Genomic DNA, 15,960 nt, shown 5'->3' with positions numbered 1-15,960 from the left:
GACCTCAAGAATCTACTGTTGAAATATTTGTACGAGTCAAAGACTCACCCTGTACAGAGTGGGCAAATTTCGATGTTTTAGCACTACAGTTTTTGAACCAGAGGACATACACAAAATCTGATACCCCATTCTAGTTCTCTTTTTCTGAGAAACTAACAATTGTAGTAGTCATTTTTGGCCACTTTCTTTTGTTTTCGAGTTATAAGTAAATATTGGAAAAATGGCGATATTGAAATGAATTTATATCTCCGCTAATACTGATGATAGAGCTCTGAAATTGAAACATTATACAGGCACTTTTTCACGTAGAATCCAGTGGCGTGCTCGCCTTTTTAGCAGGATTTTTGATTACGAAGCTATTACCGAAAGTTATGTTTTTTTTAATGGGAACACTAGTTTTCTGTCCACTTTTTTGAAAGCTCAATTTTTTCTGATTTCAAAAATATATAACATCATATGGTTTGTATTAATATAAATGATAAAAAAATAGTCAAAAACCATTTTTCTCAATATTTCTATGGTTTCAACTTTTGATGAGCACAGAAACATATATAGCATCGTATGATTACCACTGTCTCTTTCTATAAGTCATTCATTATTATGAAAATTTATTAAATATATCTTAATTCAAATTTTGTGAAAATTGGTAAAAAGCATAGAAAGAATGACATTGCCAGAAGGAGGCTGCTTTTATTATAGGAAACTCTATTTTTTTGTGCTCGTCAAAAGTTGAAACCATAGAAATATTGAGAAAAAAGGTTTTTGACCATTTTCTATCATTTATATTGATACAATCCATATGATGTTATATGTTTTTGAAATCAGAAAAAATTAAGCTTTCAAAAAATTGCACAGAAAATTTGTGTTCCCATTTAAAAAACATAACTTTGGGTAATAGCTTCTTAAATAAAAATCCTGCTAAAAAGGCGAGCACGCCACTGGATTCTACGTAAAAAAGTGCCTCTATAATGTTTCAATTTCAGAGCTCTCTCATCAGGATTAGCGAAGATATAAATTTATTTCGGAATCGCCATTTTTCCAATTTTTGCTTTTAACTCGAAAACAAAAGAAAGTGGCCAAAAATCACTACCACTATTGTAAGTTTCTCAGAAAAAAAGAACGTGAATGGGGTATCAGATTTTGTCTATCTCCTCTGGTTTAAAAGCTGTAGTGCTAAAACATCGAAATTTGCCCACCCTGTACAGTGTGGCGTATGTTTATCTTTTTCGTTCCTCATTTCATTCCATTTACTCCCATATCGTGAACGTACGAAATGCAACGCGTGGAAGGCTCCAGGACGAGCATCCTCCGCTCGTGTAGCCCGTTGTCCTGACGATCCCGATCCGCTTTGATCTCCGGGGTTCCGCATCCTCGCTTGCGCCCCGCAGATCGCGGGGTTTCGAGAAGAATCGTTGCGCTCCGGGTCCGGAGGCCTCCAGTCCGGGCGGAGTCAGTCTGCAGAGGTTGCGGCATGGGGGTAGCGAAGTTTTCGCCCTCACAGAGCGCAACACCTGGATAAGTTTCACGCGTCCGACCTCGGCGCCCGTTCTTCGACGGAAAATACGGGTTTTTCCGGTCGTCCTGTTTCGGCCGCGATTTCGCGCGACGGCGTCAGGCGGAAAATTGCGGTTTTCTGTGTATTTTCAGTGTTTTTGACGGTCGCAGGTGTACGCCCACGGTGTAGTTGTGCCGGTGACATTTTACGGTTTTTCCCTAGTTCACGTGTTGCATTTGTGTGTTTCTCGACGTTAGATCGTTTAGGATTTAGGTGAGGAGGAGTTTTGCTCTTTATTATTCGGATGCTGGAGGGTTGGGGGCGAAAACTGATGACCTTGAAGTTTATCGCTCGGATCGCCCTAGGAAAGAGGGGGATGAGGGAATAATTCCTGGCGATTTTAAATTCTCGCTGAATAATTTCCATTGATTCAATGCTTTGCCTTTGAGAAATTTCACCTTAAACGTGACAATAACTGTTTGAGGACATGCCAACTACTCGGATCTGACTTTTTTTTTAATTGAAGAGGTTTCTGAAATTGAAACATTTCCTTTTCCTGTAGAATTTGACATACGTACTAATATTGCTCTTTTTCAATTTTTCGTAGGTACAGGGTGGGCAAAATTGGTGATACCTGAACTACAACTTTTTAACCCAATAACGAGATAGAGGAAAATGCATAGCACATAACGTTCGTCTTTTTTCGAGAAACTTATAATTCCATCAACTGCATTCCTCTATCTTCTTTTCTTATCGAGTTATAAGCCAAAATTTAAATTTGGGCGATTTCAACTTCGGTCATTATCTCCGTTCCTGTTTGTGCTAGGATGTTGAAATGAAAACATTATACAGATACTTTTTATAGCAATCCAGTGGCGTACTATGATTTTTTCCAACAGGTATATTTGCTGAGTTATAACATAAAGGTGTGTTTTTTCTTATGGAAACAGTCGTTCAAAATGACCTAGAAAGAATCGCCATTTTTTTCCGTTTCAGAAGTATATCAGACATCGCCCTCATATTCGTTCAGATATTATGAAAAATATATTTGGTATGTGAATTAAATCATTGAGTAGGCTGAATCGCAGAATAATATGTCTCTACGCATGGTTTAATTATTATTTCGCTTGAATACTTGATTCAATCCTCCACGGTTTGATTTCTATCTATAATTTAGCTTACTTAATACTCTTCATGTTAAATTTAACATAGATACAAACTGTATTTTTCATAATATGTGAACGCATATTTTCTCGAACATGGCTTTTGAAAGAACCAAATACAACGAACTTATCTGCCAACTGTTTGAAATTCCTAACATTCGGTTGATTACGTTCGGAGTAAAGATGGAAATATTCATCACTTGCTACCCTGTTATCCTCATGCGCAAAAATAAAATATTTCAACATATATTTCTCGTAATTTTCGAATATTTTAATAATATCGCCAATAATGACTAAATGTTCTGAACCGAGATCAAACCATGGAGCATTTAATCAAGTATTCAAACGCAAAATAATAATTGAACCATGCGTAGAGAGATATTATTCTGTGATTCAGCCTACTTGATACTCAATCATTCAAAATTCATATACAAACTATATTTTTCATAATATCTGAACGAATCTGAGGGCGATGTATGATATATTTCTGATATATTTCGGGAAAAAACTGCGATTCATTCTGGTTCCATAAGAAACAACACAACGATGTTAAAGCTCAGCAAATATACCTGTTGGAAAAAATCAAAGTACGCCACTGGATTGCTATTAAAAAATGTTTGTATGATGTTTTCATTTCAACATCCTAGCACAAGCAAAGATAATGACCAAAGTTGAAATCGCCCAAATTTCAATTTTGGCTTATAACTCGAAAACAAAAGAGGATGGAGAAATGCAATTGATGGCATTATTAGTTTCTCGAAAAAGGACGACATGAATGGCACATTCATTTTCCTCTATCTCGTTGGGTGAAAAAGTTGTAGTTCAGGTAACACCAATTTTGCCCACCCTGTACACTCATCTGCTGTTACAAACGGCTTAGGTTTTGTATTTACATTTTCAAATCGAACAAATCAAGCAAAACTAATTCAAGCCAGTGTATAAATGTGAATTCAAGCCTAGTCTTCAAATTCTAGTATTGAGAATTATACTCGGAATTATACCATAGGGAGTTAAATTCAATGATTACATACAACTGAACTAACTGAACCTGAATAAAGTTACGAATTCAATAATAATAGAGCCTTCATTGGAAACATAATTTGCATCTTGAAATCTGAGATCTGCAAATGGAACTGATATAACGGAATAATTCTCGTAAAATGTTCGGAAAGTTTAGATCAAAATATCATTCAGAATGAGAAGAGGTCAGTGGGTATATAGAGTGTTTTACTCAAATTGTCCAATAGAAGTATCCGTAGATCTATAGATATTGAATTGTGTGGATTTGTAAATGAAAATCCATAATTGAACTAAAAACAGAATTATGTAATGGAAAAGTGGCGAAGGAAACTCATCGTATTAGGCAAGCATAATAAGGTCTGTTTAGCCTAGGTGACCGGTCATTTGGCACTCGAAAAAATGAACAGGCCAGGAGCTCAAACTCCTTTCACTGTCTGAAACCTGTCTGTGGTAATGGAAAATGTACAAGAAAGAGTTTCGGGATTACTATGGTGGAATCTTCCGAGTCTGGAACAATTCAAAGAGTTCCTTGGGAAATCTTCGGCTCTTAGCAAGAATATGCTACACCTCCTTACTGGATTCTTTGGAGGGCATTGTCGCCTAAGGATGCACCTGATGAGAGGCCCAGCAGAAACTGACGAGTGCGAGATGAGATTCTGTGCAGACAAGGATGAAACTCCTGATATCCTGGTGGCAGAATGCCTTGCCATTGCTAGTAAAGAATGCTTTGCGCAAGAAAGTTTCAGTTCGTTAGATCTCTGAAACTGGACGGCGAGCTGTAGATGAGATAGCACCGAAAACAGCTCTGATGTAGAGCAAAATAGCCCTTAATGTCGCAGTGCAACATAACCCCCTTCAAAATTTTGAATCTAGTTTGAGTTAATTTTGAACATCCCAGAGAAGCATTCTGATTAACTTAAAAAACATTTCATTCAAGATTATTTTCACGTCAAATTTGGGACACACTGCAGAGCCGTAGATATTTATATCACCGGGCCTTGTTTGTCTGAATGAATTTCGGTTAATATTTTATGCTTACAGCCTTGAGCCGATATCTTATGATATTAAATTATTGTATACAAAACGTGAGTTATAAATGCGAAAACGAATGTTTATTCAATCGAAGAAATAAACCTTCTTGTTTTTCTTTTCATGAATAAACATTCATTCAACTCACTTTTTGTATAAACAACTATTAACCTTCTCGTTTTTTTTTTATTTCTCAAACATATTTTAAGTTGCATACGTTCTTCAATACTGTTATATGTTATTTTGTTTCTTCTTATGGTGGTGTTCTTTCTTCACTGACAAATGTTTCTTCTGTGAAGCTGGCACCCCTAATGCGAATTTTGAAACGAAAATTTCAGGGTCGTTTGTCCATCGTAGGTCCATGTTTGTGTACCCTTTTTTTTCATTTGTCCAGGTACCGTTCTAGAGATATCGGAAAAGAATTTTTTTCAGTTTATTTTCTGAGCAGCACTCCCAAATCGCATAAACTTATTTTTGATGGTACAGATCGTTTTTCCAACGTAAGTCCACTTTTGTCCACCAAATTTTTCACTTGTCCACTCACAGGACCATAGAAATCAATTTTTGAAAATTTTGGAGAGTGTGAAGTTGGCACCCCCAAATGAAATATTTTGAACCAAAATTTCAGGATCGTTTGTCCATCGTAGGTGCATGTTTGTCCACCTTTTATTTTCATTTGTCCAGGCAACGTTTAAAAGATATGGAAAAAGAAGTTGTTTCGGTGCATTTTCTGGAGTAGCACCCCCAAAATGCAAAAACGTATTTTTAATGGTATGAATCGTTTGTCCAACGTAAGTCTACTTTTGTCCACCCAATTTTTTCATTTGTCCATCCACACAACCATAGAAATCCATCCATACAAATTTTGTAAAGTGTGAAGTTTTCACCCCCAAATGAAAATTTTTAAACCAAAATTTCAGGGTCGTTTGTACATCGTAGGTCCATGATTGTCCACCTATTTTTTTCATTTGTCCAGGCACCGTTTGAGAGATATGGAGAATAAGTTTTTTTGATGCATTTTCTGAGCAGCTCAGCCAAATTGCGAAAACGATGGTAATCGTTTGTCCAACGTTAGTCCACTTTTGTCCAACCTATTACTTCATTTGACAACCCACAGAATCATGCAACTCTGGTCTTGACGAATTTTTAACTGAACCCAGCTTTTTCAGGATTTTTCAAAGGTCAGCTTTCGAGTCATTTATCTCTCAATAAAATTAACCGTAGATGGAAATATGATACATATTCTGAAGGAGCAACTCTTCTTGTAATAAATCTAAGAATTGCATTCATCTTGGTGCAACCGTTCGGTCTTGACGAATTTTTAACTGAACCCATCTTATTCAGGATTTTTCGAAGGTCAGATTTCGAGTCGTTTATCTCTCGATAAAGGTATATCTCTCGATAAAGGTAACCGTAAATGGAAATGTGATACATATTCTGTAAGAGCAACTCTTTTAGTAATAAATCTAAGAATTTCATCCATCTTGGTGCAACCGTTCGGTCTTGACGAATTTCTGCTCAGAAAATGCACTGTGAAAACTTATTTTTCCATATCTCTTAAACGGTGCCCGGACAAATGAAAGAAAAAGGTGGAAAAACATGGACCTACGATGGACAAACGATCCTGGAATTTTGGTTTAAAAATTTTCATTTGGGGGTGCCAACTTCACACTTTCCAAAATTTGCATAAATGGATTTCTACGGTTCTGTGGATGAACAAATGAAAAAATTGGGTGGACAAAAGTGGACCTAGGTTGGACAAACGATCTATACCATCAAAAAGACGTTTCTGCAATTTGGGGTTGCTGGTCAGAAAATGCACCGAAACAACTTCATTTTCCATATCTCTCAAACGGTGCCTGGACAAATGAAAATAAAAGGTGGACAAACATGGATTTACGATGGACAAACCTTCTTGAAATTTTGGTTAAAAAATTTTCATTTTGGGGTGACAACCTCACACTTTCCAAAATTTTCAAATATTGATTTCTATGGTTTTGTAGGTGGACAAATGAAAAAAATTTTGTGGACAAAAGTGGACTTACGTTGGACAAACGATTTGTACCATCCAAAATAAGTTTTTACGATTTGGGGGTGCTGCGGTTGGCGGCCGACGATCGACAGGTTGTTCGAGGAAACCGTAGCTTAAGGGACCGAGTATTATCTCCTATTGTGAATTTTTTCTGTATTTTTCTTGGTAACCTTACGCGACGTGATTTGAGTTCGTCAAAAAAAATGAATATCGGGAAACCACCAGACTGTCGTGTTAGCACGCAACGCTATAGGTTAATAAGTTCGTCGGGGAATCACCATGTACGGTGTCAAAATCTTGAAATTTCTTGAGTCAAGACAAAGATGTCCATAAAAACATATTATAGTCAAAAAGTATATAATATGTCAAGACAAGATTTTCCTAAATTTCTTGACTTTATCTCAACACAAGACAATAAGTTGGTTATCAAGATCTTGTCTTGTCGACCTCTACTTGGCTTCAGGTATGTTTGGCCACTAAAAAGAGAATGACCGACTTCATGGCAAAATTTAAGTTCAAATGTAATGACAAATGCGGCTTCTAACGAATGTCGGGGATAATAATTATAATATCAAGTTCAGCTATTGTATTTTAGGGCCTGGTAACTCAAATGGCTTGACTTCTGAGTCAGAAAGCCAGGTAATGTGGATAGGGGACCCTTTGGAACTATTGTCTCCAGCGCGCAGCTCTCTGAACAAACTCATTCTCATGAGTAAACACTGAAAACCCATCAAGTACTCTTTTAATTTCATGCTTCTGGTCCTATATTTGTAATGAATACAGAATCAAAATCGGTGGGTTACTCTTCATCAATTAATTGTTGATTCCTGAAGCAGAATTCCGCGAATGAACATGGTTGACAAAAAACCCGATTGCCATTGCGTTCTACGGATTTTCAATCATTGGCTGAACCGTTGAATATAGATCGAACGGCAATTCATTGGACATAATGGTTTTTGTAATTACCAATTGCGGTCCAGAATTTATAATCATGTTTAGATTTGATATTTATGTGGAAGCATACCTCGAGCAATGAAAATCATAATTTCGTACTTTTAGTTAAATTATTACACTGGTACAACAAAGGGAAGCATAATATTGGATATGAATTAAAAAGGAATGGGAATTGTAGAGGGCGAAAGGAATAAATTGGATTCAACGTATCACATTCGATATTTTCAATTGATATTTTCTGACGAGGACTATGCAGGATTCATGGAAGCGATAATTGTATACAAAATTATTCCTAATTGGATCATATAGTTATATTAACAGGAAAAAATGGAATTACCATAGGAGTTGGAAACATTTGCTCTGCTTTGAATTTGGAACATTGAATATACGAACTACATCGATTAGAAATTGGACTGTCAAATGTAATTTCAACTATCTTTTTTTCCTTCTCTACAACATATAAACAAACCAGCTATTATTCCACAAGTTAAATTGACCCAAATCTCTCCTTTGCATACACTTCTCGAAAGCGAAATTGACAAAATCCTCTTCTTGACAAAATCGTTGGAAGGAATTACATAAGTACTTCTTATTCCTTATTTCAATAACTTCTGTTGCTTCATATCACTAGGTACTCATTTCAAACATACATATATACTCCATTCACTTTTATTTCAGCATTCGGTTGGCCATGAAATAATTTTCTCAATTTTTTGTAACTAGAACGGAGTAAGGTTGGGACTCATGAAATGTCGTATCTTGACGCTGTTGCCACAACTTATATCAATATTACAAAAATGGCGAAAATGATTGAAAAAGATAGAAGACAGGGTTTCATGAAATGCTATTGAGAATTCAGGTCAGCTCATTCAAATAGTAGGTAACCCAGAACCCTGATGTTCTAATATCTCTACAATAGATCAGATCGTAGCGAACATATTCAATGTAAGTGAATTCATATAATGTTTCATCTGAATCTAAACGACTTATATTTTAGCTGAATGTTTCCACAATCAGAAAGATTGAAAATGAAGAGGATGACAAAGAATTTCCTTCTATTGGGAGACCCAAAAAAGTGGTGGCATTTGAGAATTTTATTTTAGGGTGAACGAATGCGAAAAATTACTACAGGATTTACGATGAATGGTATATAGACAATAAAGAGGTTTTTAAGATCATTTTTATACATTGACCAACAAACCCGATAAGTCTCTCACTATATTATTATCTGGTCGATACTACACTGTACAAAAAAATTAAATAAAATTAAAATAATTTTAATAAGTTGGACGTCTTAATTAAGCGAAGAAAACGTTACAATAATTATTATGATTTCAAAGTACTAAAGTAAACAGCCATAAATACGAGCCAGTTGTCCTGTTAATTGTTAATTCATGTGAAATTATTGTTCACAGGTTAAGTTGCTCTTGCCTTGAAACTTCCTTCAATTATTTTGACTTCCATTGATGCAAGATGATTTTTGTTGCAGAATTCAACATTCTTGTAATTATTCGTTAATTCCTTCGAGAGATACCCATTCCCAACCACTGCATCATATGCATTTCTCTTGTGGTTGATTTTTTTTCAATCAACTGATTGAACGTCTTCAACCCGAGGGGTGAACCGGTCATGAAAATGTTGTACACCACAATTCAGACAATTCACGCAATTCCTATGATACCATATGAAACAATTCAGACAATTCCAACAATTCACACAATTCAAGAAAATTCATGGCAATTCTTGACAATTCACGGACAATTCATGAAAATTCAAAACAATTCAATACAATTCATAGCAATTCAATACAATTCATGGCAATTCAACACAATTCAAGGCAATTCATATTTCAGAGTAAGTCTCAAATATGAAATATCGAAGTTTTCTCACATCATACTATACTTACTCAGACTAAGGTCCGATTTCAGGAAGCTAGATCGGGGAATCAACGCTTGATTGGCGAATATAATGAAACAATATTGACATGTTTGCAATCGATTTCAACAACAATATCAAGCTGAAAAAGTGAACAGCCAGGAATTGTTGACAATGGTCGTAAATTTCCAGGAAATGTTGTGAATTGTCGTAAATTGCCTGGAAATTTTGAGGATTGCCGTGAATTGCTATGAATTTTCGAAAAATTGCTTGAAAATTCTTATGAATTATGTGGAATTGTTATGAATTCCGAAGATTTTGTTTTTATTATTAGACCATGCGCTGGACATGAAAGCTTTAGTTCTGCAATTTTCTAGTCGCAGAAATAAGTAGTATGCATCTAGTATACGCTTCATTATTTCTTTACCTCACCCAATATTATACCATAGAGTATTAAACCTCTGCATACAACATATCTTTTATCCTTCCCCAAACATGGTAATCTAAGTGCGTTAGATCGGGTGGACGTGGTGGCCGTGGCACCAGAAACTTTTAGTAGTATTATAGTACTATTATTTACTTATTATTATAAATTATTCGAAAATGAGATAAATAATCAGAACTAAAAGTTACTACTAGATGTACCTATTATTTGTTGAATATTTCAAAAATAATGAATTATAGGTATAGAGTTGATGAGACTTTTTTTGTTGGTTTTCCGAGTGGTTTTCAGAAGTAAAAATCATAATTCAATTTGGGTTTCCATTTCAAGTTTTTAACGACGTTTTTAATAAAAATTTGGCCTGTTTTCGTGAATATCCTGTAGAATCCTTCCGTCAATATGTGAAGTGAAAGACGTACAAGATAACTTCAATAATAAGTACTGAAAATTTCATTCTTCTAGCGTGAAAGTGCAAGTAGCTCTGATCATCTTTGTGATCTTTCCAAATAGAGAATATCGAGGAGAATATTTTTCCAAGAGCACCAAATGTCTCAGGAAAGCTTCGGAATATAAGTGAGGTGTGATCGTAATCCCATCAAAATTCGATGCAGAATCCAAAAATGTGAAATTTATTGGGAATACAACGAAGTGAGTGACTGAAACTCATCCAGGGTGTTCCTAAATCCATGCGACAAAATTCAGGAGGTAAATGCTCGTATGAAATAATGATGGGGGTTTCCTATAACAAAATTTCCTCAACCTACACCTTTCCGAGATATCACTCTCAAAAGGTGGTGACTAAAATACAGTTATTATTTTTCTTCTAAAATACCAGAATTCCATAACACGTAGACTACGTTCGTGTATTTTGGCCGGGGCGATCATTTCCAGCAATTATTATAATTCCTTCCACATTTTACATATTTAATGATTTCCATTCAACTCATTAAAATAATTATAAAATGTGGTTTTTCTATTCAGATAAGTATTGGTTTTGGGAAAAAAATTCAAAAATATGTAGAAAAAATTTGTAAACACAACAAGGATTTCAATTTATAACTTCATTTCATGGATAAAATTTTAATATGAAATAAAGTAGGGTTAATTTCACCCCCCCTATAATATTGAAAAAAATACCCGTGGTTAGTCATTTGCGAGTGCACAAAAATTACAGAATTTCAAGTTTCTAGCTTTACTGGAAAAAAAAAGTTAGTTACCACCTTTTAAGGGTGATATCTCGCAAAGGGGTGGGCTGAGGAAATTATGTTATAGGAAAGATCCATCTTAATTCCATACGAGCAATCACCTCCTGAATTTTGTAGCATGAATTCGGGAACGCCCTGTATATTTCACATATTCCAGATTTCAACATCTTGATTAACAGTATTAACACACTGAAAAAGAATTGCGTGAAAATATCTTTTGTTGTTCTTTGTATAATTTGGGGTGGAATCAAGAAAGAATGACCCTGTATACTAGGTATGCCCATATAAATGAATAGATGCTACTGATTTCTAAAACTAGAAAGTTGCACAACTAAAAATTACATGTCAGCAGATGCCAAATATTAAAAAAAAAGGTTTGCAATTCATAACAATTCCAAAACTTCATGACAATTCACAACAATTCCTGACAATTCACGACAATTCTCAACAATTCCTGACAATTCATGACAATTTCTGGCAATTCAATTCAATTCATGACAATTCATGGCAATTCAAAACAATTCTTGCAATTTGTACACCACAATTCACGACCGGTTCACCCCTCGCTTCAACCTTCAGCCAAAGAAGATAACCAACATTAACTATCCTCAAGCTACTGCATATTATGTGTCAATAGTTCAATTTTCTTCCACAGCAAAAATAAATATATTTGAAAACTGACGTCTTGTATTTTCCATAAAAACAACTAGATTTGGTATGTCTTCAATCAGTTCGTATTTCGATTTCATATTTTCCGAAGTGATTCGACGTTGTGATAACATACGTACCTACCTAATTACTTAGACTTTTACGTAGAACGGATAACATAGCGTTGATTCAAAAATAAAAAATGTTTTGACAAGCGTCATAACCTCACATTTTCGTATTATGCAGAGTGGAATGTGTTAAATTTCCATGGCCAATCGAGTACTAAAATAAAAGTGAATGGAGTACCTATAGGTAGCACATAAAATCATTTCAAACACTTCAATTCTGTAACTCTTTCGCCTATTTCAAATTCCTTCAGTGAGCAGCAGTTTCCAAAACTCTTGTTGAAGCAACAGTTGCCGATTATTCGAAATTCTGGTACTGAGTACAGAAACTTTATCATGATCAATTATTTCTTTTTGAAAAATACAATATTTTTTATATTTCGTATGATTAATATCGCTCCTTTTTCCATTAGAGTTCATTCCTTTTTCTGCTTTCTGGTTTGATGAATAAATATAATGAATTCTTGTGTAGTTGGTTTTCTACAGTGTAACACTTTAATAGATTTGCCTGTTTACACTGATGATGTAATATCAAACGGAAATAATGAACCACCCTGAAGCCTCCCGCTTCTTTTCATTTTGGAAACTGTGTATCGATTTGAGACGAGAAGAATTAAGTGGGAAAACATTCATGGGAATTTACTTTTTGCTCTATTTCGCTGAGAGCAAACAGAAATATTGTGTGTTCTGTGCCCAGCACTGCACGATTTATAAATTTGAGAATGACATCAAACGGGCGGGTTTTTCGGGAATTAATTAGGGTATTAAATTTTTAAATACAAGGACAAATCCGCTGTTGGTTTTGTCACTTTTCGGATGGTGGAAGCCAATGGGAACTTGGCAAAAATATTAGGATATGAGTGCGATAAGAATGGGAAGTAATTTGTCAGAGGTACCTACGTAGAGTCTTTATTGCCAGGATGGCCAATCAAAGGAACTTCTTTGTGAATAACTTTTTATACTGCTATCTCTTTCAACATACTTCATTAATTTTTCGTATTATTCCAGTAAGTTGTTTAGAGTTCTAATATTATTTTGGGATGCTTATAAATACGATTCAAATATTGGTTTAAGAAATTCCACCATAGAAAGAATAAAGAACAAAACACTGAATTCAACAAATGTGCTATAAAAGTATCGAAAATGATTATTCTAAAATATTTAGTAACCAGGAAAATATTATGGGTAAAAACATGAGCATAATATTTAACAAAACATCTTATAACTCCTTTCAGGGGGTACATTAGAAAAATCAGTATGAATTGGTTGATTGTAAAAAAACTTTGCTGCATTTCAACCATTGCATAAGAAAAAAATATCACGATAGAAATTGTTTTATGTGGTTAGCCTTATCCAATATAATACTCGTTCAATAGTCAAAACATGGTGAGCGATTCAGGTATATTGCATAATGAATGTGCTTCCGTTAAGTATCCTGAAAGTGACAGTGTAAAGGATGAAACTGGTTGATTACTCCAGCCATCACAAATAACTGAAAAATTAATCAGGAAAATATCGTCAACACCGAACGAATGTAGGAGGCTATTCAGAGTTGATGAAATATTGAACGTTTTGGTGAACCAGGCTACTCACATATTCTCTTTCCAGCACCTGAAAGTTTTTCAATAAAAATCCTTTATTTATCAGAAAGTATATATTTTTGAAGATAAACTTATTAGTGCAAAGTGTGATTCTTAGAATCTTTTCATCCACGGATTCCACTGATATTTACTCTTGATATTGTTTTTTGCGACTATTCAAAAACAGTTTATTCTAAACTTTTTGTTGGAAAACACGTCATTGACCATTCTATATGTTTCTCAAAATTGGCCAAAATTTTAAGACCTTACAGGTTGCTCGAAGGATATGAGCTTAGCCTTTTTCGAAGTATGGAATTTTATGCTGTGCAACATTCACATGGACTACTTTCATCATATATACACTTCTTTTGAAAAATTATCGGAAAAACCTAGGTTAAATATACATTCAGTTGAAAATTCAGTGTTCCACAACTCTTATAAATATTCGTATTTCCAGGGGAGAAATAACGAAAAACCCATAAAAATTCTCTACTACACCATTTCCAAGTGCAATTCAGAAATGATCAATTGAAATTGGTACTAGTTAATTTGATTTCGAATATGGTCATTTGAAATTCAGTTCGGTAACAGTTATTTCATAAAGCAAAAGCGTCAATTATAAATCAGCTTGTATAGTTACATACATTTATTTTATAAACCATATATTGTAATTCAGTTTAGTAACATTTATTTCAAAAACTAACCATTGTCAATCAGATTAATCATATGTATTTCAGAAAACATCATTATTTGTAACGAGATTTGTAATCAGAAAGTGTGGATATGTTTTCTCAAATTAATGTGATTAATTTGAATAACAATAATTGCTGGTCTGTGACATAAAATTTATTTTCAGTGTTGTCACATTTACTGTGACAATACTGAATTTCAAATTACCATTTTTGAAGCTCAATCCGAATTACATTTGATGTTTTCTGAAATAAACTTGAGTACCTAATCTGAAATACAAGTGTAATGTTTTCTGAATATAAGTTGACTACCGGTAGATTCGGGTGACTTGGGACAGTCCTGTAACTTGGGACAATTACCCCCCTTGCAGATTTCTTTGTTTCTTACCATTTGAGTGAAGGGACAAACTTATAAAATTGTGTAGCGCCTTTTCGGTTAGTTTATCAATTACATAATTCCTGTTGAGTTTGCCGTGACCAGAGCGTTTAAATTGACTGGAAAAATTAACGAATTCAAGACAGTAAAAGCGCGTTTTTTTATGACCCTTATACTTTATAGTGTCCTGTACATGTGTTTCAATTTGTGCATGTGTAATTTTTTTTCTGGATATGTGGTATATTTGGATATTAGATATGTCATGAAACAAATCAAACGGCAACATGGATCTCATTCATTTATTTTGTTGTTTCATAGGGTGACTTGGGAAAATGCCGAATATATACAAGCGGTGCATTGGCAGCATGAAATATGTCATTTTTCGCAGGATATTATTATTTAGGTTATTTCAACAAAACAAAAGAATGAAAGAAATCAAAGTTCCCTTGTTTTGTTTAGTTTTTTCACATTTGAGTGGCAATATATTCACTGTCGCTGTAATGGTGTATCATTTAATTTCCTTACTGAATTTCAACTATACAGGCCTACAGGGTGATTCATAACTATTGGGACATAGGCTAAGGGCAGATTGTTTGGACCAAAATATGGCAAAAGGACCAAATATACCTCAATTAAATATTGCAGTGGAAAAAGATAGACGTCGTTAAATTTGAATTTTTTATAAGGGGATAGAATAATATTTTCTTCGAAGTTCGAAAGCCCTTTATTGAAAGAATTAGAAAAGGCATACAAGTCGGAGGAGGCCACGTAGAACATTTAATTTATGTTTATTCTTTTTATGTTATATTGTTTTTAATTATGATTTATTTTATCGTCGAAATAAATAAATAAAATAAATAAATCCTTACTTCAAATCCCCTTCCAATGCTCTGAACTGTTCAATTGTGTTTTTCTTGAAAACGGATGAAAAAATATACAGTGAAATCATTAGGAAAAAACGAAAAAAAAATTCAACTTTGACGCACGGGTGTGAAGGCAGCAACGGTTTCCAGCAACGGTTTTTTCATTTTCGCTTTTACCATACAGATTGTGAAAATACCTGTTGTTCGGGATTTTTTGATATGAATGGGTTATTTAGAACATTATAAACACAGTCTATAGGGTGAAATAATTTGTGCATCGAAAACTACCCCCACCAACCCCCCGAAATTTAACTATCTTGATACACAGTGAAAAAACCCCGTTGCTCGGAGTTTTTCTATGAAAATGGGTTCTGACCCACATACTGAACACGATCTATAGGGTGAAATAATTTGTGCATCAAAAACTACCCCCCTGCAACCCTCTGAAGTTGAAATATCTTAAT

At 34.5% G+C, this 15,960-nt stretch overlaps 1 protein-coding gene across 4 annotated transcripts in view; it reads left to right on the top strand.

The window, feature by feature from the left end:
- The first annotated feature begins 1,465 nt into the window (after window positions 1-1,465).
- The window catches only part of LOC123308564 (nephrin-like), a 508,306-nt gene continuing 493,811 nt past the window's right edge, over window positions 1,466-15,960 (top strand). For 3 of the 4 annotated variants that reach the window (XM_044891287.1, XM_044891288.1, XM_044891286.1), the window contains exon 1: window positions 1,466-1,768. The gene's annotated coding sequence lies outside the window, so the exon portion shown is untranslated. The remainder of the gene's footprint in view (window positions 1,769-15,960) is intronic. The other variant, XM_044891285.1, reaches the window with a different exon arrangement.

This window comes from Coccinella septempunctata, chromosome 2 (assembly GCF_907165205.1).
Source record: "Coccinella septempunctata chromosome 2, icCocSept1.1, whole genome shotgun sequence".
In the NCBI taxonomy this organism is placed as follows: Eukaryota; Metazoa; Arthropoda; class Insecta; order Coleoptera; family Coccinellidae; genus Coccinella; species Coccinella septempunctata.
This window is presented reverse-complemented; position numbering and strand designations above follow the sequence as displayed.